Source organism: Mauremys reevesii, linkage group 1, assembly GCF_016161935.1.
Source record: "Mauremys reevesii isolate NIE-2019 linkage group 1, ASM1616193v1, whole genome shotgun sequence".
Classification (NCBI taxonomy): Eukaryota; Metazoa; Chordata; order Testudines; family Geoemydidae; genus Mauremys; species Mauremys reevesii.
This window is the reverse complement of record NC_052623.1, coordinates 113,626,235-113,651,430: the sequence shown is the minus strand read 5'-3', so window position 1 is coordinate 113,651,430 and position 25,196 is coordinate 113,626,235. Positions and strand designations below refer to the sequence as shown.

Here is a 25,196-nt window from a genome sequence, read left to right as displayed (position 1 = left end):
ACTAATAAAGTCTTCAACAGAAAATCTTCATTAAAGCACCATCCAGTCTAGTAATTATACATTCAACATAATGTCAAGTATCAGAGGGGTAGCTGTGCTAGTCTGGATCCGTAAAAGCAGCAAAGAATCCTGTGGCACCTTATAGACTAACAGACGTTTTAGAGCATGAGCTTTCGTGGGTGAATACCCTTGCATCCGACAAAGTGGGTATTCACCCACGAAAGCTCATGCTCCAAAACGTCTGTTCGTCTATAAGGTGCCACAGGATTCTTTGCTGATTCAACATAATGACTTGCAGAGCATTCCCTTCAACTCCCCAAGGTAGGAAAAGCTTTCATTTCCCATTCTGTCGTCATTTCTGCCTCCCCCATCACCAGTCAATTTCTTTGTGTAGCCCTAAAAGTGAGGGACTGGGTCCAATTAACCAGTTAAGACACTGAGGGAACTCTCTCAAAAAGCTCTTGTTTACTGAAATGGACTGTAGCTCTTTTTAGAAATGCTGTTTGTAGCGGTCTTGATATTTGCTAGCTCCACAAATAAAGCAAGTTAAGAAGTTGTTTTGAACCATTAAGCCAGTATTCAACAGGAGTTTCTCTCTCCAATCCCTGACCGTGTAGTGCATTATCCTGGTTGATTTGTATGCTGTTTGTAACCATGTTGAATTGTTTCACAGTTAAAGTACTAGCCTGACTAGGCCAATAGAAATGAACTTTTCTAGAATTAATGTTAAGGTACATTTAGAGCTGGACAAAATTTTTAGGATGAATATTTCATCTGATGACCCAAACAGCTGTTTTGGTTGACCCAAAGCTAATTTTGCATTTGAAATAAATAGTTTTGGTCACTCCCAAATGGCCAGAGGAGTGGTGATGCTCTAAGATCCCTTATAATATAACATTTAGCCCTGTGGTTAGGGCACACATTGAGGATGTGGGAGACCCAAGTTCAAATCCCTGCGCTGGAAGAGACCTGCAATGAACATTTTTTATTCAGCAAAAACTGCTAAATATTTCGGATTGGGTTCAACACAAACCACTCCCCGCCCCATTTTTCATAACTGCCATTGAATCAATTATTCACCCAATTCTAGCTCCACTGCAACCTAAATTTCTGTTATTGGATCAGAAACTGTGAGTGACCAGTCCCCCAAGATTTTTACCCACAATGGGACTCTTTCCATTGAAAGTAATTTATGAAGTGCCATGAGAAGGAAAGCTGTAAGTTATATAAAACAGCTCCATCAGAAATAGCTTGTTTCTAGTACACTGAAGTCAGGCTGTGGCATGTAAACTTAAAAACACTAATGTTTCATCTTCCTCAACATTCCATCAAATTAGCCAGGTTATATACCTGAAAAGTATCTTTAAACGCCAGCTACTAAGGAAAACATAAATAGCCTTGTCAGTTCAAATTCAGCTTTAGGTATCTGACACGTAGCTGAATCATTTAAATATTTAAAGTCTTATTTTTGAAACTAGACAATTGATTGAGGCTTACTGTTAGGAGACAGCTCATGTTTCTCCACCCATTCAGGAGAAACAGGTTCCTCTTTAGAACCATGATGAATAAAACAGATCTTCACATTCTGAGTTTTTTAAATAGAATCATGTTTTACAGAAACTCCACTTCCATGGTATTAAACCTACCCTGAATATCAGTCTATTTGATACATAGCTTCTAATTAACTTCACATTAAGAAACATCACAATTTCATACCTCCCAACAGTCTAGGGTTCACAGGACTGTCCTGCTTTGACCCCCCAAATCCCATTGTGGTTGATGTAGATCATGTCCCATAGGGCTGGCTGGGCTCGGCTCCCTGCTCTGGGCGTTGCGACTTGGCTCCTGATGCAGGGAGGCTGAGTCAATTACAAGTGAGTGGCATTGCAACCTGATGCACAGGGTCACGGCACTACTCATTCAAACTTGAGCAGGGCTGCAACTGCGTGCCAGAGGCCAGGTGGCGACACCCAGAGCAGGAAGCCAAGTCCAGCCAGCCTGCTGGGACAGGAGCTGCCACTGCAGGGTGAGCTCACAGACCTCCCAACCCCCAGCAGCAGGGCCTATCCCTGCTTTAGTCAGTTGAAGTGTTGAGAAGTATACAATTAAGGGCTTCATCACAGGAGGGAAGGATGTCCTTTATAAAGGACTGAAATAGCCCGCTGCCATGCTACCGGGAGCAGTAATGTAAAATTGTACAAGCTAATCAAGGTCTTTGCCCTATCAATACTCAGAAAGTAAACAGGTTGCTAGAGGAAGCGGTACTGGGTATTCAGTAAGTGGCATTCCTTCCCTTATAAGCCCGAGCACTGTGATATGAGGCACTTTATTGCTTGAACAGCTTTTATATGACCACTTTTAGTCATTAAAATGTTCCATGACACTTCTCAAGATGACAGGTGCTAGTCCTTGCATCTTGGATGAGTTCTAATTTGAGCAACTACCTTCTGGCCACCTAAGTTCCCATTGTCAACAGGATATGGAATTCTCATTATCTTCATTTCTTAAACTGCGACATACTGCTACTATTGCTATGTGCAGTCATTCAGTCTTCCCTTTAGAAATGTCTGCATTTCAATGAGGGTGGTGAAAGGATAAATTAGATTTTTTAAATAATGATACATGTATGTTATTTATGGTATTCAAGATCATTTTGAACCCATATAATATCAATATTAATTCAGTTAGAATTTATTCACATTTGTTTGGATATTGTTTATAAACGGGGCTTCAACAGGATCATAGCCTCTGCAGATCCGCACAGAGGATGCACCTGTAAGATTCCCTTCCCTTACACATACTTCTAGGTTTTTTTTAAAATAGAGTCCAGCTCTTTAGCTAAAGATGTAGCAGTTCATGCTTTTAGCTATGGAGGTCCCCAGTGTTTGAGGGCAGGGGGTGGGAAGAGAGTCCTTAGGGAAGAGAAGAAGGTAGGGTGCAGGCTGGGGGGGGGGGGGGAGTCAACAGCTAATAGTGAAAGGGGAAGTAAATAGCAACCATCTGTGAAAGAGCACAGCTGACCCAAGAAGGGAAAAGGGAACAGTCATCCAGGGAGTGGGGAAAGCACGTGGTGTCATGAGTAGAACCCCATTACTTTTTTCCTCCCTCACACTTAGCACTTACACAGCACTTTTCATGTTCAAAGCACACACACGCACAACCACACAGTCAAAATGTATCTTGCATTGCTTGACACCAGTGTTCTATTAAAAATAGAGTGGTTTTGGTGTGATTAAGCAGTGGAAAGAGATTAATGGCAGGCATGGTGCAGAACCTTCTAGTAGGCTCAATTATAACAAGAGGGATATTTTTGTTAACTGAGGAGTCTGATCATGGAACACCTTCTGAAGGCTCATCTACATCTCAAGTGAAAGCACTGCCAGCAGTTATGCTGAGCAGCACCAGCAGTAACTTCAGCACACCACGCAAGCAAGGAAGATATGAAGATTAAAGATAAATGGTTAATGCTATAAGTGAATACAAACTAAAATGAACCAAACAGTTACCCTTCCATTACAGACTCAGCAGTCAGGATGCACTAAGTTTCAGTGCTATCATTTAAACAATTCCCACCAAATGCGCGTTTTAAATTTGTGTTATTTTGTTCTCACTATATGTTAACCGCACGGCTTAATTCCTGGAGACAACTGTACCAGCAATAAAAATACATTCCAGGGCAGGCACTTGCAAAGCATGTAATGAGGGGAAAAAAAAATAGAAGGACACTGCACAGATACAGATTATGCCACCTGCTCTGCTCACACCAACTACGGCTTCCTGTTACCATGAGCACAAGGCTTTTTTTTTTTTTCCTTTTAACATCTCCATCTGGGTCTTCATTAAAATCATAAATTGAGGCTTTGGCAAGGAATCGTTCACAGCATGACAACAGTCATCTTTCGTACATGGCGATTACGCACTGATCATTCTTGCAAACATTTTGCTGAAGTGCATGTTGATGGCAGTGTGCCAGTACAGCAGCACTCAATGCAGCACGAGATGCCCACTGTTCTGATATTTCCAGTCACTCACATGTATGTCGTGACAGTGTCAGTAGCCAACTCAGGTTTTGGATTCTTCCAAATGCTTCTCTAAGGGCCTCTAATCCAAACACTTAATTAGTGTTAAAACCGGTTTTGAAATGCTTGTTTATGTTTTACTATTTTTCTTTGCGATACTGAGCCCCAGATACTGGAGCATTAGCTTCACCTTGTCTAACTACTTTCATCTCCAGGCACATGTGGGCGTTGCACCTTTGAGGCACTTTTTGATTCAGGGTTGCTCTTTTCCTTAGGCTCTACAGTTTAACTTAACTGTACTTGCAAGATACTCTGAGTGTAACAGCACACCACATATCCTGGCAGAAGAAACCATGTCAGTTCTACTACTTCACCCACGTCCATCCAGCAGAACATGCTGAAGTTCTTGAGTAATTCAGAACAAACTTAAAATGAGGTCATTCAAGGGAACATGTCCAAACACTAATCAATGTCTAGTTTAAGGAAAGTCTCTAAGAAACAAGGACACATCAGTTTAGAGATCAGAAACAAAACTCCTTTAATTATTGTTTTTTCCTGTACTGAGGAAATCCAAGATGGCTTCTACTATCCCAAACACTTAGATTTTTTTTCTTAACACAAAACAAAAAAGAGAAAAAAATAGAAAATGAGGAAAAAAGGGAATTCTTTTTACAGAAGATTTCCAGTTCTTTCATATATACAGAGTCTAGTAATCACAGTTTGGGTCATAACGTGCTTCAATACTCTGGTTTTTATTCTGCTCTCAAGTATCCCAACACTGTCTTGATGACACTTTCAGATGCTCCCTATGCTGTTCCAAGTAATGCTCGTTATCGCCAATGTGAGGTGACAGCAGGGATTCTTGATTACTTCATAGACTACCATGAACTAAATCGCATATACATTATTGTGTACGGTAGCTGCAGTATGTCAGCAGCAGACAGACCTGTGCTCAAGACCTTCACGATGACCCAGCATAGTAAGACTGATGCATGGAAGACCCAGATTTGAAGCAAAAAGAAATTGCATATCAAGAGATTAGAAATCATTCATTCATTCTCTTTGAGCGGTTGGAGGAGAGGGAGCACTGATTGTGTGCATCTCAAAGTTGGTTATCTACATCAGTACTATAACTTCAGATTCCTCAGGACCGCCACCACAAAATTAAAGTTAAAGTTAATAAAAGCTGGAACATTTCTGAAATAGACAATATTTTAAAGAATTACTATTGGGTATATGTGCAGACAGTGTAGAATATTAAAATCATTTCTGAAATTTTCATTTTTAATTTTAGCAATTTCAGCTTATTATTCTAAGTACATGAGTGTCTTTATAATTGCATATGACAATCACGTATGACATTTCTGAAGAAGCAAGAGAAACAACATGTTCATAGAAAAAGCGTGATAGACTGAACATGATTGTTTCATTAGCAAGTTCTTAAATGAGAAAAATGGAACTTGACCCAAATGTGTCTGATTTAGTACTTTATCAAACAGGCCTCTGTGGATTGAATGGAATATTACACTTTTCTAACTGACTGGCTGTAGTCGGATTTAAGACTCAAACAAAGTTAATACAGTTTTCTGCTTTCTGAATATTAAAGTCTAAAATGAGAATTAAGAGGAAAGAAAATTCTTAGTACCTCAGCTACTGAATTTGGAGAGACCTACTGTATTAAGAAAATTGGATAAGAGCCTTATCAAAATGATAGGGTGTATTTTTTTAAATCCTGGTAAAAACAACATCTCCCTTTAAAACTTGAGGGAATTGCACAATTATGTTTAAAAATATGTTCAAAATGGTCTTGTCCAGCCTAACACCCCAACATTATTTCCACCCTCCATCAACAGAGCTCCCCCGAAGAAAAACAAAACAATGGGAACGCACATTCCTTGCAGCATGCCCTGAGAGGCAGCCTCAGGCTTTGCAGGACCAGCTAGGGGAGCAAGTTCCAAAATTTCTGAAAATTCCTTCTCCGGCTTCCTCCAGGAAACGGCTGAGTTAGGTGCTTAGGAGGATCTCAGCTGCAATGTATCATGGTATCAAGTACCATTAGTGTGATCAGATAGCAAGTGCGAAATATTGGGATAGCGATTGGGGAGGAGGGGGGTAATAGGAGCCCATATTTAAAAAACCCAAATATCGGGACTGTCCCTGTAAAATTGGAACATCTGGTCACCCTAGGTACCATCAAGGTGGCCTCAGAAGGTACATGTGGTACATCAGTGACAGCAGATAATTGGAACAAGTCAATTTTCTGTTGGAATGATTTTCTAATAGAAAATGCACTTTCTGCAGGAAAATTTCAGTTTTACTTGAAAATTGTGATGGTTTGTTTATTTGGAAAAATCATTCCCAGCTCTGGGGATCCCCTTCTCTTTGGCAGGTCATCTGACAGGCTGCTGGGGAGCCCACACTTCCAGGCTCGCTGGTTCCCGGACAGTCCACCAGGAGGCCTGTCTCAGAGCTGGGGGCTCCCAGGACTTTCAGGCTCCCTTGCAGCCTGGAAGCCCTGGCACCACAGCCATGTGGTTCTCCACCTGGCAGTCTGCCTTAAACTTTGAATCTTACATGGTTAGAAAAATACATTGAGCCAAAGTGCAAAATTGCAAAAATGCAATATTCTTCCCCCCCTACAATTTGAGGTAATTTTCAGGTTACCACCACATACTGCTCCGGTGTGAACTTTTGCTGTATTCTACTTGGGAAGGCAGATGTGGGGTATTTACCTCAGTGAAAGTTGATCACAGGATATGTTCCTGTATACTCACAAGCATGACAATTTCAATCAATGGATGAAAACAACACTGCTGATCAATATATTTTGTGGTACTTGTGCTTCACGCATCTATCTACAAGAACGCCACTCTAAATGGGGGGAGAGATAGCTCAGTGGTTTGAGCATTGGCCTGCTAAACCCAGGGTTGTGAGTTCAATCCTTCAGGGGGCCACTTAGGGATCTGGGGCAAAAATCTGTACTTGGTCCTGCTAGTAAAGGCAGGGGGCTGGACTCAATGACCTTTCGAGGTCCCTTCCAGTTCTAGGAGATATATACCTATCTCCAATTATTTAAAAAAAAATTGTCTAGCTGAATAGCCAATTAATTTATAAAGAGCAGCTTGGATGTGTGAAAGAAGAGGTAAGCAGTTACTAAGTAACTTTAGTCATTCCTTCATATTTCTTTGCTATAGTTAGTACAGCAAGCTTTTCTGGCATTTCTGAGCAGGGCCAGCTCTAGGCACCAGCTGACCAAGCACGTGCTTGGGGCAGCACTTTGTAAGGGGCAGCCAATCTTCGGGTGGCAGGGGGGTGCTCGGAGCTGCTTTTTTTTTTTTTGGCTTGGCGGGGCAGCGCTCGAGGTTTGGTTTTGTTTGTTTCGGCCAAGCGGTGCTCAGGGGTTGTTTGTTTCAGCGGGGCAGTGCAGCACTCGGGGCAGGGTGTTGTTTTGGCGGCGCAGTGCTCGGGGGGGGGTTGTTTCGGCGGGGCAGGGTGGCGCTCGAGGGGGTTGTTTCGGCGGAGTGGTGCTTTTTTTTTTTTGGCGCTTGGAGCAGCAAAAAAGTTAGAGCCAGCCCTGTTTCTGAGCCTATGAAAATCCAATTAAATACATGAGCTCTCCCTGACCCATCTGAATGCATTTGTAAAGTACTGCCCATCTTTAACTGTTATAGGTTAAAGAAAGAGGGGCAGATACAGGATCCCTAGTCTAGCTTCTCTAATGGAACACTTAAGCATTCCCCTGATGTATGAGAATTCCCAGGGGCTGAAGTAGCCAACCACGCTGGCTCTATCCCACACACTCCAAGTTTTCCCTATTCTTCAGCACAAAGGGCATGTTGGAGATGGATTGGCACGTTGGGCATGGAAGGATTTCTCTTTTCTCCCCCCTCTCTAGGGTTCCAAAATGAGCACCTGCTCAGTGTCTGATCTGATCTGGCATATGGCCTTTTATAAAACTTAAAACAAAACAAAAAAGATGATGTATGGAAGGTACACTGTATTGTATGGATTTCAGCCATAAACTCCACACTTCTGAGCAAGGATTCCAAGTTATTTTTGTTGAGGGCTGACTGTGAAAAGCAAATTAATGGGGAGAGATTCTCAGTTCTCTGACTCTCCTTTTTACCCACAATTGGAAACACGCAAAGTTTTCCTTCCATATGTAACAGGAAGAAAGTTCATTGAGTATTCCAAGCGTGTGTGTGTGTGAAACCTACAGAGCAAAGCTTGAAAACAAACCAATTGCAGTTTATTATTATGCCAGCTGTGGGTGTCTAAGTGCTATGTAGACATTCCCTAAGTTTCAAAGGCTCCTGGCTGTCTGCACAGAAAAGAGCACCCAAGACACTGCATTGGGATCGCACTTTGAAGAGGAAATGCTCTCAGAAGATCATGTAGGTTGCGCAAGCCAGCTCAAATAGTTTAAAAAGTGTCAGAGAGCAAAAGATGACAACATCAACCTCCCAAAGGCCCATCTCAGAGCTGCCTGAAAAACTCATTTAAAAACTCATTTCTCCAGGAGTCCCCTTCTTTCCAGATAACATTACATGGATGACAGGCAGAACCTTTCCTAGATCAAATGTAGTTAAGAGGTGTAACAGCAAACTTTAGATTTGAACTTCCTCAGTTGTAAGGGGTGTTCAGATTTGGGATTTTGTCTGAGCTATATTTGTAATTAAATATGATCATTAGACTCACTAGATCATCGAAAGACACATTTGCTCCCTAGGGACCAGTTCCCTGCCAAATTTCAAATTCCAACGATCTCCCAGCTCAGGTGCTAGAGATTCAAAAAAGTAAACAAACATTTATGACAGCAAACATGTATTTGTTTTCTGTTCTCTTTCCTTACTGAAAATGGCTAAACCATTTAAACTCTAATTAAAACAAAAAAAAGAAACCAAACCACTCATGCTCTTGGGTTGAGAAAAAACATGCAAAAGCAGTGTTATGATAAATACAAGCAACTGATATGAAACATGTGCAACCTAAACTACAGGTGTTTGGCCTGCAAAACTGTAAAAATAATATAAAAATCCATCCATAATAGGATACAGAAAATTCAGTTATCTAGGTCCATGTGCCTTAAATTGCCTTAAAGATTAACAAAATTCATATGACAACTGCAACAAAAACAACTCAAGTGTCTGGTATAGACCTAGGATTTAAAAAAAAAACAAATGAAGAGCTGATATTGCCAAAAAACAAGGAAAGAGAAAATATTCAAATGCCACAATCAGGTAACTTCAGAAAATATTTCTTAAAGAAAGCTTATAAACAGATTGCTTTCAGAAGCCTGTTCATGACTCTCTGGGGTTGTGTCCTCACATTAAGAGCTCATGGCTTAGCAGGATGCAGCCCCTCCCACATAGCCACAGTAGGAGGGCTCTGTCAATGACCAGGCCACCCCACACTCCACTGAATCTCTCGCTCAAAGACAGAGAAATGGCTCCGTTTTGTTTTCTTCCTTTACGAGAAGGGCCTTAGTTCACTCAAAATGCTGAGCTACAGCAGAAATGGATGATTCAGCCTGCACGCTGCTCCCCAACATGTGACCTTCCTTGTTTTCTGTAGCATGTATCAGTAACTGGAACATACCTATTTTTATTCCAAATTAGCCCTTGCCATTGGCTTTGCCCTTACCTACAGCTTGTAGGGCTTTATACTGATTTCAAATACATAGGAATGTAGCCGCTCTCGTGACCTAGATCCCTGCCACTGGGGAGAAAACCTGCAGAAGGATCACTTCACACTGTCCCATTTAGGGGCCCTCCCCCATAGCCAATTATCTGCCTGGCTCCCCTGGGAGATGCAGGAGGCACCAACTCTTAATCCCAGACAGTCTGCCCCATGGTCCTATCAAAGGGGCTGATCATGGCCCCCATTATTGTAGTATCTGAACACTTCACAATCTTTACTGTTGTCCTCAACACCCCTTTGAAGTACTGAACTATGACTGCTCTATTTTACAGAGAGGAAACTGAGACAGATACTTACCCAAAGCCACACAAGAAAGCTGCAGGCAAAGCAGGGAATTACACCCAGCTTTCCTGAGTCCCAGAAATAGTGTCCTATCCTCCAGACAATCCTTCTGCTCTGTTTGCCCTTGTCCTTCTGCCCCCTCCACTGGAGCCTTGCTACCAGGGCTGCCCCCACCAGGGAAGCTCAGCAGGGGAAAACACCACACACACACTTAACTCTCTCCTCCTTCTGCCCCAGCCTGCCTCGTCTTCATTCCCTCCCCTTCATGGACCCTGGACCCTATAACTCCTCCCATGGGGTCTGGAGGAGGGCGGTAACAGTGCCATGAAGACAGCTGACCCTTCCTTCCACCTGTCTCTGGAATGACCCCTATCATACATGGATCCCAGGGAGGGATGATCTGGGCCATAATGAGCAGGCTCACAATATGTAGCTACATATTTGAGATCAGAACTGAGCCCTGGAAGTTGCCAGTCAAAGCTGCCTGCTAACGTGTTTACATTTTGTCCAACTTTAATAAAACCTTACTGAAAGAGGGAGCTCAGTGATGTGATATGCAGAAACTCTCACTATTATTTAGCACTTAACTCAGACCTATACATTTAAATTCGTACACCACTGTCATGGCTAGGCTGGATAGCTACGGTTCATAAAATGATCTTATTCTACCTAGAATATTCACTGATCTTACAAGATAAAATATATTCTAATACACAGCATGTTCTTAAATATAGACACCTCCCCACAACACACACAAATACCGAAAAAGTTTTATCTAATGATTAATCCTCCCAGCCTTCTAATCTTTCTAGCCTTACCTTTGATTATTCCTTATATTCATTCACATGCAGCATGCCTTGTAGTATGTTCCTCCATACCAAGTGCAGTAATAGGAATGGCTACTGATGAACACAGTGCAGCGAATGCTCACACACAGATAATTTAATTAGTTATTCTAAACAGAAAAGCCACCCCTTACGCATACCAGTTTTATTTAAATATGTCGTTTGAAAAGCAGCAACATTGGAATCTAAAATGCCATCCCAGCAAGTTACAGTCCTTCCTCTGGTATTCCTCAACAACAATCATGCACACCAAATAATAGAAAACGGAACTGGAAACGTGAATTGAAGAAGGAGAATAAGGAAGCAATTTTTGGATGTCACTATTTCCACAAAACATGCTTTTCAGTTTTCCAGTGGACTGCAGCTGTACTATTTATAGCAAATAATATCTCCATGTTTTATTTACCTCCCAAGTGAAACAAGATTTCTGTTGAAATCTTTAATTAAGGAATTTAAAACATAATTTATTTTTGTTTGAGCCTCCAATGCTAACAGTTTTAGAATTACAAATGCCCCCTGAAAAAGCAACCGTCTTCCCTCCCCCGCCTCCTTATTGCACAGGGCTTCTCATAGAGATCAGTACAAAAAAAATAAATATATTTGTCAGAGTGAAAATTACAGCTCAAGCAGTGTAGTCTAAGGAGAGCAGAATAGCTTTCCAAGATAGCACCCTCTTCCCACTAGCTATAACAGTGGTTCTAATTGTTATAAAAATTTACTAAATGTATCTCTAGCAAAACTGTTTTTTTGCAACAACTGCAAAGCAATGTAGTTGATAAGTGTGATATACTATGTAATACGTATAAAAATAGAAGGATACATTGCAAATTTACATATACATAATCTCTTCCCCACCCCCGACAGTATATTTATACAATATTATGCACGCTGAAAACATAAGAGTTCAATTTCTTGTGCCCTTACACTCCACCCCATGACATGTTCCTCAATAGGATAGTGTTATTTGCCAAAGTTACTGAGTAAGACATAATTTCAATGCAATTAAGTCACTAGGAAAAAATGGAAAACAAATATAAAGCTAGACACACCTGTGCTTTTCTTCAGAAGGAGCCACAATTCTGCAACATCCTTGTACAGCAAAGAGATCAGACTTAAGGTCATATTGCCACAAATCAATGTAGTGCAAAGCAGTTCCATGGAGAGTGACCTATTTATCTGTAAGCCTGCCTTCAGAACACAAAGCAAGCACAAAATTCCATCTTTCAGTCAAAGCCAAGCTCCACGGGATACAATACCTTTCTTCAAATTACATGCAAAGCAAGTGTGCCTTTCAACATGATCAGAGGTCTGGCAAAAGGTTAGCTGTTTACTGGCTATTTATCAGTTTCAGTCTTATTGTATAAAGAACTGGCATGTATTACACTCAGTTTATTTACTAAGAGTATGAACACATTCGCTGTTCAAATACTGTCAGAACAAGAATGTGTTAAAAAAATTAAAGCTCTCAATGTTGCATGTCAAAAACCTCCCTTTACGAGCCCTACATTTAACAAATGGTAACCTCTCAAGTAAAACGATCTTTTTTTCCCTCCCAACACAAGGAAATAGATTGTCCAACAGACAGCTGTCTTCCCCAAAGACCATTCTGATTAGCAAATCCTTTGGAATTTAACTGGGCATTTCATAAAATAAGTAGGGAAATCTCACCCTTGTATCTTTGACTGAAATAGATCAGAATATTTTGCCTTGTAGTAAATCCATAAAGCATCTGTTCCTTATGAAGATGTATAAATCCACCAAATGTGCTACAAACAGCTCCCTTCTCTAAAAAGAGCCCTATTTTACTTACAAAGTCACACTGGTGAAAACGTACATCAGGCCTTAAAAACAAAAGGCAATCTTTTGAAAATCAATTATAACCAATTATTTTTGTATGACCTTTCACACACTAATATTAGCAGTTTTGCTTTACTTGAGCCTTTAAAGTAATTGCTGAAGGATAGATTATCTGTTAATTAATGGTCTCAAGATTATTTAGCTGCAATCCAGACTCACTAATATGAAGAGCAAGAAGATAAATGAGAGTGGCAGCAGTAATTAGATGTCCTATATGAAAATTCCTGGGTTCCCTCCCCGATTTGTTTTTATAAGAGCTCTTTTCCAACAAGAGAGGTCAAGAAAATAGAACAGCAGGGAAAAACAAATTGGATTGATGCTTATATCTGTCCACAACAATCCATTCACATGGGGAAAAGTTCAGTTATATATTCAGCAGGCTATCAACCAACTCTATACATCCAGAACCAGCAGAAAACAAGTGACCAATGGATTGCACGGAATATTTTAACTGTGTACTTGCAAAAGTTTTATTCGTCTGCCTTTCATACATCCATTTTTAGCAAGGCAGAAATGCTTATAATCTCAAACCCACAACATTTATTACAATAAATATACCTTAAATATAAATATCAAACAAGCTGGCATAGTACACTGCATTAAAATACAGCTTGAGAGAGTAACTAAACAACAACTAAAGAAATGCAGCTATTTCGTTCTTAGCATTCGCTATTATGCTTCCTGGATCTATAAAGACTAAATGTGGCTGGAGCCTAAAGAGTTTTTTTAAAAAGTTACAGTTAGACTAAAAAACCAGCCACCTCACAGAAAATATTTTAACTGCTCTAGATCTTACATAACACTCTTTGGACTTCCATAGTGCCTTTCATCTGAAAAACTCAAAGCATCTTACAAACATTAGTGAATTAATTTTCACATCACACCTGTGAAATACTATCTCAATTTTACAAATGTGGAAGCTGAACCAATGAGATTCAAGTGAGTCGTTCTATGTCACACTATACATCTTTGGCAAAGTCAGAAACAGAACCCAGATCTCTTGACTCTCTGTACTCTGCCTCAAGCATAAGACCCTACTGCCATGGGCGGAAGGTATCATAGGCTGGGGAGGCTGTTCCGCCACAAACAGACAGACAGGTGCGGTCCCGCCCACTCTCCGACCCCAGGCCCTCCCAGCTTCCTGCTCTGCATCTCCCCCTGCTGCGGCCCCGGCTCAGGCTGAGGCCACATTGCCTGCCCGCCCGCCCTCCCGCCCTCCCTCCCAGCGCTCTGAGACTGAGAGGACTTGGGCTACGCCACCCTCCCTTCCAGCGCTCCAGGTTCTAGCCTGGGGTGGGGGCCTGTGGCCGCAGTGGGGGGGTTCTGGGATCCAGCAGGGGGGGCACAGAAGGGGCAGGGCCTTGGGGAGAAGGGGTGGGGCTCGAGGACTAGCCTCCCCCAGCCAACAGTTCATACGCTGCCCATACCCACTCCCTCTTGAAGTTTAACAGATTGCCACAGATTATCACCCGATACCACCTGAATGGCATGTAGAGATTAGTTTATACATTGGATCAAGACCTTGAATTCCAATCCTCAGACAGCAATTCTAATTAAAAATTACCTTATTTACAGTTTTTGCAGTATAAAATGTTCCCAGGCAGGGCTACTCCTCTTCCCTATTAGGACATCTAAACAGTGTTTTGGAAATCAGAAATTCTATTAATCTTAAAATATATGCATGGGCACATGCTGCCATTTTTTTTCTTATTTAGCAACACAGTCACTCAGATGCAACAGCTAGAGTGAACTCAGCACTGTATCTGGCTGATTAGACAACTACTAACAGCTATGGGAGTCAAGAATCTAACCCAGTGGTCCCCAAACTGTGGGGCACCCACCCCCCCAAGCAGGCATGGAGGAACCTTCAGGAGGGCATTGCTGGGCCTGGGCCAGCCCTCACAAGGGGTGAGGAGGGAGCACCACCCAGCCCCACTCTGCTCCAGCCCTGCCGCCAACCTCAGCTCCATTCCAGGCCCTGCCCACAGCCTTGGCCCCCAGTGGCTGCTCCACTCCTGGTCCCAGACCTACTCCCACCCAGCTGTGGCCCCAGCCTTGGCTTCTTTACTCCTGTCCACACCCTCCCCTGACCACAGCCACGACCCTGCTCCTGGCCCCATCTCCTGCGGGTGGGTGTAGACAGAGGTTGTGGGGGGTCATGTGAAAAGTTTGGGGACCACTGGTCTAACCTGCTGCACAGCATGCTGAAAATTGAGTCCTCGTATACCATGTATTTAACTATACAGAAGTGATGACATTCCTTTTAGATTATGTGAAGGAAAGACACAGACTGCCTTTAATGACATCTGTGGAAAAACAGCAGAAGTAAAGTGAAAGATGGGGCTAAACCACTGTCACAAAAACAGAAATATGTATCCTATTGTGGGAGGGAGACAACCAAGGGGTAAGGGTGCACTAAGAAGAAGTTGCCTTTTTAAATGTTATTTTTGACTCAGCTTCCTATTCATAGGATCATAGATTGTGTGCTTCAGAGGGAAAAAAAGGATCAGATTGATACAAAACCCAAATCAAGCTCCCCCGACACCTCAGCATGTCCTGAAAGAGAAGGGTTCAAAATTCATCAGTCACACTATTGAAGAAAGGGGAAAAGGGCTTAATAAAGATGTGTGGACTGTCAAGGGAGAGAGAAAGTTGTGTTATTTTTAAAGTAGTCCAACAAGAAGCCCAAAGAAGTGGTCATGCTTGCAGACCAGGTGCTAGCTCATGCCAAGGCCCCTAGGTCTCAACTGAATACTGACAAACACATAGCTGGAACCAGTCAGGCTCACCTGTAGTATGAATGTTGTTAGAATAGGTATTAGAGTTACAAAAATGAGTTTCATGTTTAGACTTTATGAAATATTTGTAAGTTGCTGCATGCATTAACCTCACTTATATTACCTCTGTCCCATGTTGTAAGGAAATATGTGAATGTTTGCTCTGTAGCTGTAAATCACCAGACAGGAGAGAGGCATTAAATACAAGTTTCCAACAGGAGATGTTATCTCTTGCCTAACAAAAAGGAGGCCCATCAATACCAGACGGACCACTGTGGAACGTCAGAAAACAAAAGGCTTTGTGGATTGCTTCTCTCCCCCGTTTTTCCCCCCTCCTGCCATGAAGAGGAAACTTACAACTGAATTCCTCCCAACAGCTGACTTTGCAACTGGAAACAGGAAGGAGAAAGGAATAAAAAGCCCTAACAAGGAGGAACTGCATCTTTTTTTGCTGCTTGGGCTCTGAGGGACAAGGATTACTAAGCATAAGCAAAAGATCCCTAGTGCTTGCCCTGGGTTAACCCTAAAGGACGTATAAAGCTTGCTTATTATAGAAGCTTCTATTACCTTTTGAAACTTGATACTAACTCATACAAGTGTATGTACGTTTACCTGATTTAACCATGTAAATAACTTTTAGTTCCTTGTCTTAGTTAATAAATCTGTAGATTATTATAGGATTGGCTGCAAGCGTTGTCTTTGGTGTGAGATCTGAGATGCAACTGATGTGGGGTAAGTAATTTTTGGGGGGAGGAGGAAGACTAGGAGTAACCTGAATATCATTGTTTTTTGGTATAAGGGACCATCAATCACAAAGGTAAGCTTGCCTAGGTGACAAGACAGATAAGAGTGCCCAAGGGGATTGTCTGTGACTCCATGGTTAGGCTGCTACAGTGTCCGAGGAGTTTATTCTCGATACTTGGTTGGTGAAATTTAAGTATAGAACTCCCAGCCAATTTTGGGTTTGTGCCCTGCTTCATAATTGTGTGTGCTGAGGTCAGTACTCATGTTCTTGAGCCACTGAAGAAGCGCTTGACAGAGGTAGCCAACCCCAGGGGTCAAGGTCAGCCATGAAAATACTAATTTCTGCCCAAATTCTCCAAAAAATTTACTTGCTTAACATCATTCAGGTGAGTGGTCTCATTGAAGTCAACGAGACTATTTATGTGAGTAAAGTTAAGCGTGTTTGTTTGCAGAATGTGGGCCTTAATATTAATGAAACTTGAATATTAAAATGTTACAGTTAAAGATGTGTTTCTTCCCACAATGGGTACACAGAAGAAGGCGCCTGTTAAAAAAAAATGATTAGTTAAATTGCCTGATTTGACATGACACATCATATGTCCACAGAGTCATTTATAGAATACACTGAGGAAGTATATTGTAAACTTGTCAGATTGTATAAAAATGAGCAAAATACATTCTGGCACACCTTCCTGACAATGAATGTCTCAGGAGGAGATATAATAGAGTTGATTCTTAAAGTGATGAAAAGATTTAGTGTGCCACCTCTTGCAAACTGTAATTGAATGCAATGGTTGATTTAAAAGGACAAAATTAATAGGGGTTTTAAAACATTTTAAATATTCTGTGATGGTATTTAAAAGAATGAAAACTAAAAAAAGTATTTATTCTTTCATACCACTAAGCAATAATTTGCATTTATTTTATATGGTTTACAAGGGATCCCAAAGCACTTTAAGAAAATCAGTTTTTACATACAAGTCCAATGTCGAAATAATTATCTGCTAACCCGTGTGAGCTGTTTACCACACCCTGACACCGCAACAACAATTTTCAAACTTGGTTGTTTAAAGCGAAACATCTAAATAAAGTCCTTCACTGCATCGAAGTTTGAAAGTGTTGCTTGTTGTACCTAGTTTTAATTCAGTCAGAAATTTTGATAAAACTATGGAGGGGAAAAATCTATCTTTGAGTGATAACACTACGCCTTTGAGAATGATGGTGCTGATATTATCAATACTTATTTCAACATTTCACAATATAAAGATCACTGTTAAAATAATAGGGTGAATCCTGCAATAATCTAGACCCCACTGATGAGACATGCTACCATTGCAGGGGAAGCTACTAAGCATCATATTTTGACTGTTAATTGATACTTTTCTGGATAAAAACAAAAAGTCCTTGCAAATTATTAGAGCACTAAAAACGGTGTTTCTCAAGAGAAGGCATAAACTCTATCATTGCTAACAGATAATTAAAGAATGAGGCAAGACACTATTTTAGAGACTGTACTTCCCTGTTCCAGGTTCACAGAAGAAGAAAGCCACCTTCAGGGATTATGCTGCACCACTAGGCCCTCCCCTACAAAATAAAGCACAAGCAGTCTCTAGCTTTTATGATATAAAAGGTATAGTTGGTTCAAGATTCATTAAGTACATTTCCAAATCCATTTCTAATTTTCAGATAGGAAAAAATGCTTAAAATTTAAAATCAAGAGAATCAAAGGATCCTATTTATGTCCCCCACTGAACAGGTTATTAAGTATTTAAGCCTAGAAAAATACACAATTAGGCCTAGATCTACCTCTACTTGCTGCAGGATTTTCACTGTGGGATTTTCCACTTAAGAGGTGAGGCTGCAAAGAGTTCGCAGAATGGAACATTTCTTCATGCCAAATTTATCATGCAACATTTGGTTGTATATGTTATGTTATCAAGTGACATTTGGTCACAGTTATTTCATCCCAGCAGCAAAATAGACCTTTATCACATCTAATTTAATTTGGTCCATATATTGTACTACGAGGGGTGATGTTTCATGGTTATGAACAACAGCACAAGGAAATGTTTACTACCAAAGGTGGCCATTGAAACTCCAGTGGAAGAAATCACATGAGAAGACTCCTAGGGCTGTGCTGAAATTATCAGCAGTGATGTGTGAAGCTTAATAGGTTCACAGGTTCAGTATGATTAAGCATACAAAAGCTGAGTTGGTTATCCAAATCTTCTCTTCCCTTTGAATATTTTGATTCAAGCCCAAACTCCTTTGAGATCATCATCAAGCAAATATTCTTCCTCCACTACTACACTCAACATCCTTCTGTCATGCATCTCTCGCCCAAGTATAGAGGATGCCAGACTTGTGGGATTCTATGGATCATTTAACATAAAGGAGCAGGAGAAGAAGTGATAGCAGGAACTGGATACTTTCATGAGAGGGAGGCAGGTCTGGATGGAAGCAGGTTCACCAAATGTCTTAAGTGGGAGCCAGAAGTTCAAATGAAATGGAGACAGATGGTATCCTTGATTACAGTGGCAACAGGTTGGGAGCCATTGAAAGGGACCAGAAAAAGATTTGGCTTTGATATGGATCTGCACTGGAAAGAAAGTTGAATGGAAACTGAAATGGGAGAGAGAAAGGTCTTAGGTCAGAACGGTAACAGGAGGGAACCTAAGATAGAAAGTACAGTTGACCTGTTTTGTTTTTGTAAGAGGGTTAATAAGATGTGTTGATCTCAAAAATATTTATGTACATATTATTTGACATGAACAATAGTAAAAAACACAGATCTGTTAAAACAGAGGAACTGCAGCTCCCCTCTCTCCACCCACCCTCCCCCGCACTTTAATGAACCAAATCAATCAGAAACAAGCCTTTCACTAACGGAGCCTTCCTTGGGATGCAAAATTACACCCTTCACAGCGTTTACACAATAACTATGTAGTCAGGAGGTAAAAGGACCTGAAAAATCAGCCTATTAACTTCCCTGCCTCGGTTACCTGGCAATCTGTACGATGGGGATCATGGGCCAAATTCTGAGTCTGGGGCTTAGTGGGTAGTGGGCCCCACCAGAGCTCTCCAGCCTTATTAGGCTCCTTGCCCATGGTATGCTAGTCACATCCAGAACAGGGAGCTTCCTTTCAACTGTGGACCTGCTCTGAGGCCACTCAACCCTGCACCCAGAGTCCAAGATTCCCCACCACTGTCACTGCTGTGTTGTCAACATTAATCACAAAACTCATGTTATCTGGAGTTTTTCTTAATTGCCCATCTCCTGCTGAATCTCAGAAGAAAAATAAAAAGATTATGTTTCCTAGCTCTCATAGTTGCATAGAAAAGCTTGAAAACGTGAGTAGTAAAGGCTCAAAAACCAGCAGGCAAATAAAAAAACCCCACATTTCTTTCTCCTAAGCCAAACAACAATTTTAGGACCTGACTCATGATTTGGAATCCTAGAGGCTGGCAGAACCACACACCTAACCAGTCCAGCAGTAGACAAGGGTGAAAAGGGAAGCACAAGCCCCACATGGTCCCCCAAAACTCGCCATGCACCAGCTAACGTTTTCAAAAGCCATGTCTGAATTCCTCCCATTGCCCTGCCCTCCCTCTCCAGGGCTTCAGTAGGTTCCACAGTCCCCACACGAGGGGGAGGGAGCCCAGAATCAGCAAAAGGCCAGCGGAGGGCTCATTTGGAGCAGTATTGCCAGGGAGCGCGGGGCGGGGAAGCAGCGGCAAATGAGCACGGATAATTCTGTCCTCCAGAAGATTTTAGGAGGACTCTTCAGATTCTGAGGCCAAAGCTCAGGTTTCTTCCCTGGAAGGACAATCCCAGTATAACAAACTAATTAAAATCCTTTTTTCTGCTTTTGGAAAACAATTTGCATCTCAGTTACTATATTTCTTTAGTACAAGGAGAAACCAAACTGATGCTGCTCATGGCAGCTATACTATAGAAATAAAAACAAGATCACCTACAATACTTACCCCTCTTCTTCTTTATAGACACCGTCTTTGTAAAGAACCACTTGAATAAGCTATAAAATCCCATGAATATAGATCGCTGCATACAGTTTAAAATACAAAAAACCTGCAAAGCGTTTGGATTGTTTATGGACATTATAACAAAAGATACACAGCAGCTGTCACTGTGTCCCACGCCTATTCTCCGTGAGGCAAACAGGAAGCATATACCTTTACCTGATTGAAAAAGCAGCCAGTCCGTGTAATTACCCTGAAACAAAGGACATTTTTCTTTGTTTTCTTGTGGTGTTTCCTGGCCAGTCCAAGGTAGAAGTGTGGAGACAAAGCTTTTTCACAGAAGCACAAGCTAACATTTACCACTTTAAGAACTGCTATTTGCACTGTTACACTGTTTACTTTTACACTGTGTGTGACAGAGTGGGCGGGACTCTTGCTGTGATTCAGACGGCAGAACGTCAGCTGAAGAGCAGTCTAGTTAGTCAAAAGCTTTAATTTCACAACATTCCCACATATGCATCAAAATCCTTGTAGTTCAACTTGTCCAGCTAAGCAGTAATTAGTGTAAACTTACTACCAATAGGGAAATATAACGCAAATCTGTTGGGTTGGTGGAGGAAGGAAATAAGATTTGGCAAACCACCATAAAATCCCCTAACCTCATGATCATAGATTTGTAATAAACTTTTTGTACATAAATCAAAACTGGCAGTTTGCCTTTTTTCAGACATTGAATACTCCCTCCGCACCAACAAAAAGTCCACTGAATCATAAATCTGTCTGGGGACTGGTCCTGCTTTGAGCAGGGAGTTGGATTAGATGACGACCTGAGGTACCTTCCAACCCTGATATTCTATGAATTGGTTTTGTGTTGCTGTGTTTCTCCATAATGCAAAGCAAAAAAACTTTTGACTGCCACAATCAGGATGAGTCAAAGGTCACAAAATGAATTCTATGTGCTCGGACACATGCTCATCATTTGAGACAATAAGCATGTGACTAATATGAGTGCGGGACAACCGTCAAATGCCCCCCTCTGCCTCTTTTCTTCTTGTTTACTCTGCAAAGATTTTAGCATTTGCACTCATCTTTTCCTGCCTCTGGCTCCCCACCCACTGTTTCCCCCCCCCCCCCAAACAAACTGAAAGAAACCTAACATGCTTTGTTGGTGCTAGTAAAAGGGGGATATTTTATTTCTATCCTCTGTTTCCCACCACTACCACATTTTTCTTCCATTTTATGTGTGTCATGATCATTATCACAGGGCTTCAGACTCTCAGAAAGATAACAGACAAATGTGCTTACTTTTTTTCCCCCCCCCAGGTTCAAATGAAAATTAAAAGGGAAAATTAAATTCTATGAAGAGTTATTTTGCTATTTATAGAAAGTTTTTATTTCTTTAGAGTGTGCTAGGAGAAAAGTAAAAGAAATAATCCGCTAATAGATACTGCATCTTCTTGCCTATACCAGAATTTGCATCTGAACCGCCAGTCATTTACAAAAAGAACGAGAAGTACTTGTGGCACCTTAGACACTAACCAATTTATTTAGGCATAAGCTTTCATGGGCTAAAACTCACTTCATCGGATGCATGCAGTGGAAAATACAGTAGGAAGATTACACACACACACAGAACATGAAAAAAATGGGTGTTGCCACTACCAACTATAACAAGACTAATCCAATTAAGGTGGGCTATTATCAGCAGGAGAGAAAAAACTTTTGTAGTGACAATCAGGATGGCCCATTTCCAACAGTTGACAAGAAGGTGTGAGTAACAGTAGGGGGAAAATTAGCATAGGGAAATAGTTTTTACTTTGTGTAATGACCCATCCACTCCAAGTCTTTATTCAAGCCTAAGTTAATGGTGTCCAGTTTGCAAATTAATTCCAATTCTGCAGTTTCTCGTTGGAGTCTGTTTTTGAAGTTTTTTGTTGGAGAATTGCAACTTTTAGGTCTAGAATATTGTGTGTGTGTGTGTGTGTGTGTGTGTCTCTCTCTCTCTCTCTCTCTATATATATATACACACATCTTCCTACTGTATTTTCCACTGCATGCATGCGATGAAGTGGGTTTTAGCCCACGAAAGCTTATGCCCAAATACATTTGTTAGTCTCTAAGGTGTCACAAGTACTCCTGTTCTTTTTGCTGATACAAACTAACATGGCTACCACTCTGAAACCAGTCATTTACAGAAGTTTTTCAGTTCCATGGACTCCACCCAGCACCAGCAAAATCTGTTTTCTACAACTCTGCTCTCAGAGATGTAAACTTACTTATAGGGTGCATCATTGATCAGTTACAATGTATTTGAATCACTTTCTTCTACTGTGGTAAGACAAAGACTGTGTAAGCCAATCGGGGATGAGGTACTGGAGTAGTGGTATAGTTATAGTCTTGCTCTAGAACTGAAAAAAAAATATTAAGGTTGTCCTTTACTTTGATGATGCATACCAAAGAAAGAACCTAGTTGAATAGATGACTTGTTTTCTATCCATCAGTGGTGATGGTCATCATGGTGCTGAGGCTTGTTTACTTTGGTTGAATACGTTTATGTTGAAGTCAAAAGGGATGGCTTTGCCATCTATGGAAGAAACCTTGAAACCACGGGTTCAAAACACGGCAGTGTTCGCACTAGCATACAGCCTTCCAATATGGAAGCTCTTAATTCAACAAAGATAAGTAAAACTGAACTCTTTCCAGTTCTGTGCCTGGATCCCTCAGACATGACCTTGATAACTAAAGTCCTGTCTCTCCTTCACAGACAGTGAAAATCCAAGAGAAGGTGTATAGTGTCATTGGCTAAAATCCACCCTCGAAAATGTTCAGTAGTGTCTGGTTCACCTGACTACCACCATCACTCTTGAGCTCACTTTATTTCCTTGCTGTTGCATGTATCTAATTTGTAAAGCATAACCAGGATCCAAAATGTGTGACATTGAGAGAGTAGAGCAGAGAAACATTGGGAAAGGAAAAAGGTGGCAGAGTAGTCTCTTCAAGAGTGTTTTTTCTGCTTTTGACTTATTCGGAGCTCAGGGAAGGTGATTTCCCAAGGAACTGTATGGCAAGTTGCAGGGTTTCTGATGAAGAAGTCCCTAGAACAGAGCTCTTAACATGCACTGGGGGAAGAGGATGTGGGAGGGGCCAAGAGCATTCCATTCTTTCCCCTCTAAGATTCTGAAGATATTCTCCTGTAGCCCTGTGTCCACGCTGAACTCCTCCTCCTGTGGAGAAAGCCTTCATTAATTTAGCTTGTGTCTCTTGTGCTTCCTCAGCTCAAGAAGGTAGAAGCTCTTACTGTCCCTGAGGGGAAGGCAGTGGGAAAAAAAATAGTTGTTCCCTCTTCAGCTTATCCAGAGAGAAGTGTGAATCTGTCATCTACTTCCCGACAACTATCTTTAGGCTTCAGAAAGCCCAGCTGTGACTAATTTAAAAAAAAAGAGTCACAAGCGGATGAATAATCATTTAGCAGGTAATGAGGGATATCAGCATTCAATTCTACTACAGAACCCTGATCTTCAGGCAGATCCCCAAAAGAGAGGATGTAAAACCAACTGCTGAGACTTCTACTGGAACCTTAAAATGCCAAGCAACAGAGATTTTGATCCAAGTTAAACAAGTTCAAATCTAGGACAACCCCACTGAAGTCACAGCCTTCAATAGAATTATCCTAAATTTACACCAGTAACCAAGAAGAGAACCTAGTCAATGTACTCCTGAGGTACGCCAAAATCTGGCAAACTGTAAATCATGTGTGCTTTGTTCTTGTTTTATGCATTTTACTTCATTTGCCTTAAATCACAAGTCTACCCCAATTGCTTAGCTGGTGGCAATACCAAAATGTTATAAAGTATGTCTGCCTGTATTTGAAGTTCTTGTTCTAGGGAGCCTAGGTACAAATAATTTGAATCTAGTAAGTAAATAAAATAAATAAAAAAGTAACAAATATACAGTTTTTGGGAGTGTGGAGGGGAATTGTGCCAAAAAAACCTCAAACTAACCAGGATTGGCCATGGCCACTTTTTGTATAGGACACTTCAAAGCAGTAGGGTACCATCAATATTTAAACAAGGGTCTCCCACAAACTTCACTCTCTTAGCTTGTGATAAATACTGTGCATAAAATCTGAGTATGCTCACATGGGGAGGGGGATGGATTGGGGAATCTGATTGTTTAAATAGGGAAAAATGCACACACTCATAACCAAGGAGGGAGGCAACGCAACATAAGTTTATATTGCATTCACTTTAGTGGAAATGTTTATAGCTCTTGCCTCCTGAAAAATATGCTGAGTATATTAATAGTAAAGTACAGCGCTCAACCTGTGAAATTGGAAACTGGGGGCAGACAACAGAAAGCCATGTTGGGGATTTCAGGAGTATCCTCCTCAGGGAAATATTTTCAAAGTTATCTGCCAGTTAATGCATTCTGCAATACCAGAAAGCAACATCCATTGCTTTTCAGAATCATTTTTATGTCCCCAAGGTAAGTAATTTTCAGCACAGATGTTTTAGTATTATCCAGAAAGACCAGATGAACTTTAGGCAAGAAAATCACTAAACCCTGCCTTCCATTTGGTAGCAGAATTTTAACAAAGGGGCCACCTCCATGACCCCACTGCTGTCTTAAAAAAAATCCTAAACGTCCAAACATATCACCAGATGCTGTAGAAGTAGTACTGGTGATTCAAATAATGTTCTTGTTTTATGAGTCAGTTCTACATCACACTTGTCCAGAATGCCATGAATAGGTACTCTGTTATCAGAGGTGCTTCTGATGGAGAAGATTTAAAACCAAGATTCTGACCTCTTGTGAATATTAAAGATTCCATAGCTCTGTTCACAGGAGATGGAGTTTTAACCCCAATATCTTAGACAAATTCCAGTAGTTCAGCTAGTAAATTAGTGACTTACAGTACTGTATTAAGGCATTGTGTAAGTTGACCAAACCAGCCCAGCTCCTTTCTGATGGCAACAAGCAATTGTTTTCAG

The 25,196-nt window shown here is 41.1% G+C and overlaps 1 protein-coding gene across 18 annotated transcripts in view; it reads right to left on the bottom strand.

The window, feature by feature from the left end:
* MCF2L (MCF.2 cell line derived transforming sequence like) overlaps positions 1–25,196 on the bottom strand; it is a 251,774-nt gene that overhangs the window by 119,283 nt on the left and 107,295 nt on the right. Inside the window, exon 1 of one of the 18 annotated variants that reach the window (XM_039531228.1) lies at positions 20,425–20,564. The exons of 16 other annotated variants lie outside the window; for them this stretch is intronic. The gene's annotated coding sequence lies outside the window, so the exon portion shown is untranslated. Of the gene's footprint in view, positions 1–10,819; positions 11,048–20,424; positions 20,565–25,196 lie in introns of those variants that run through there. One more of the 18 variants, XM_039531218.1, reaches the window with a different exon arrangement.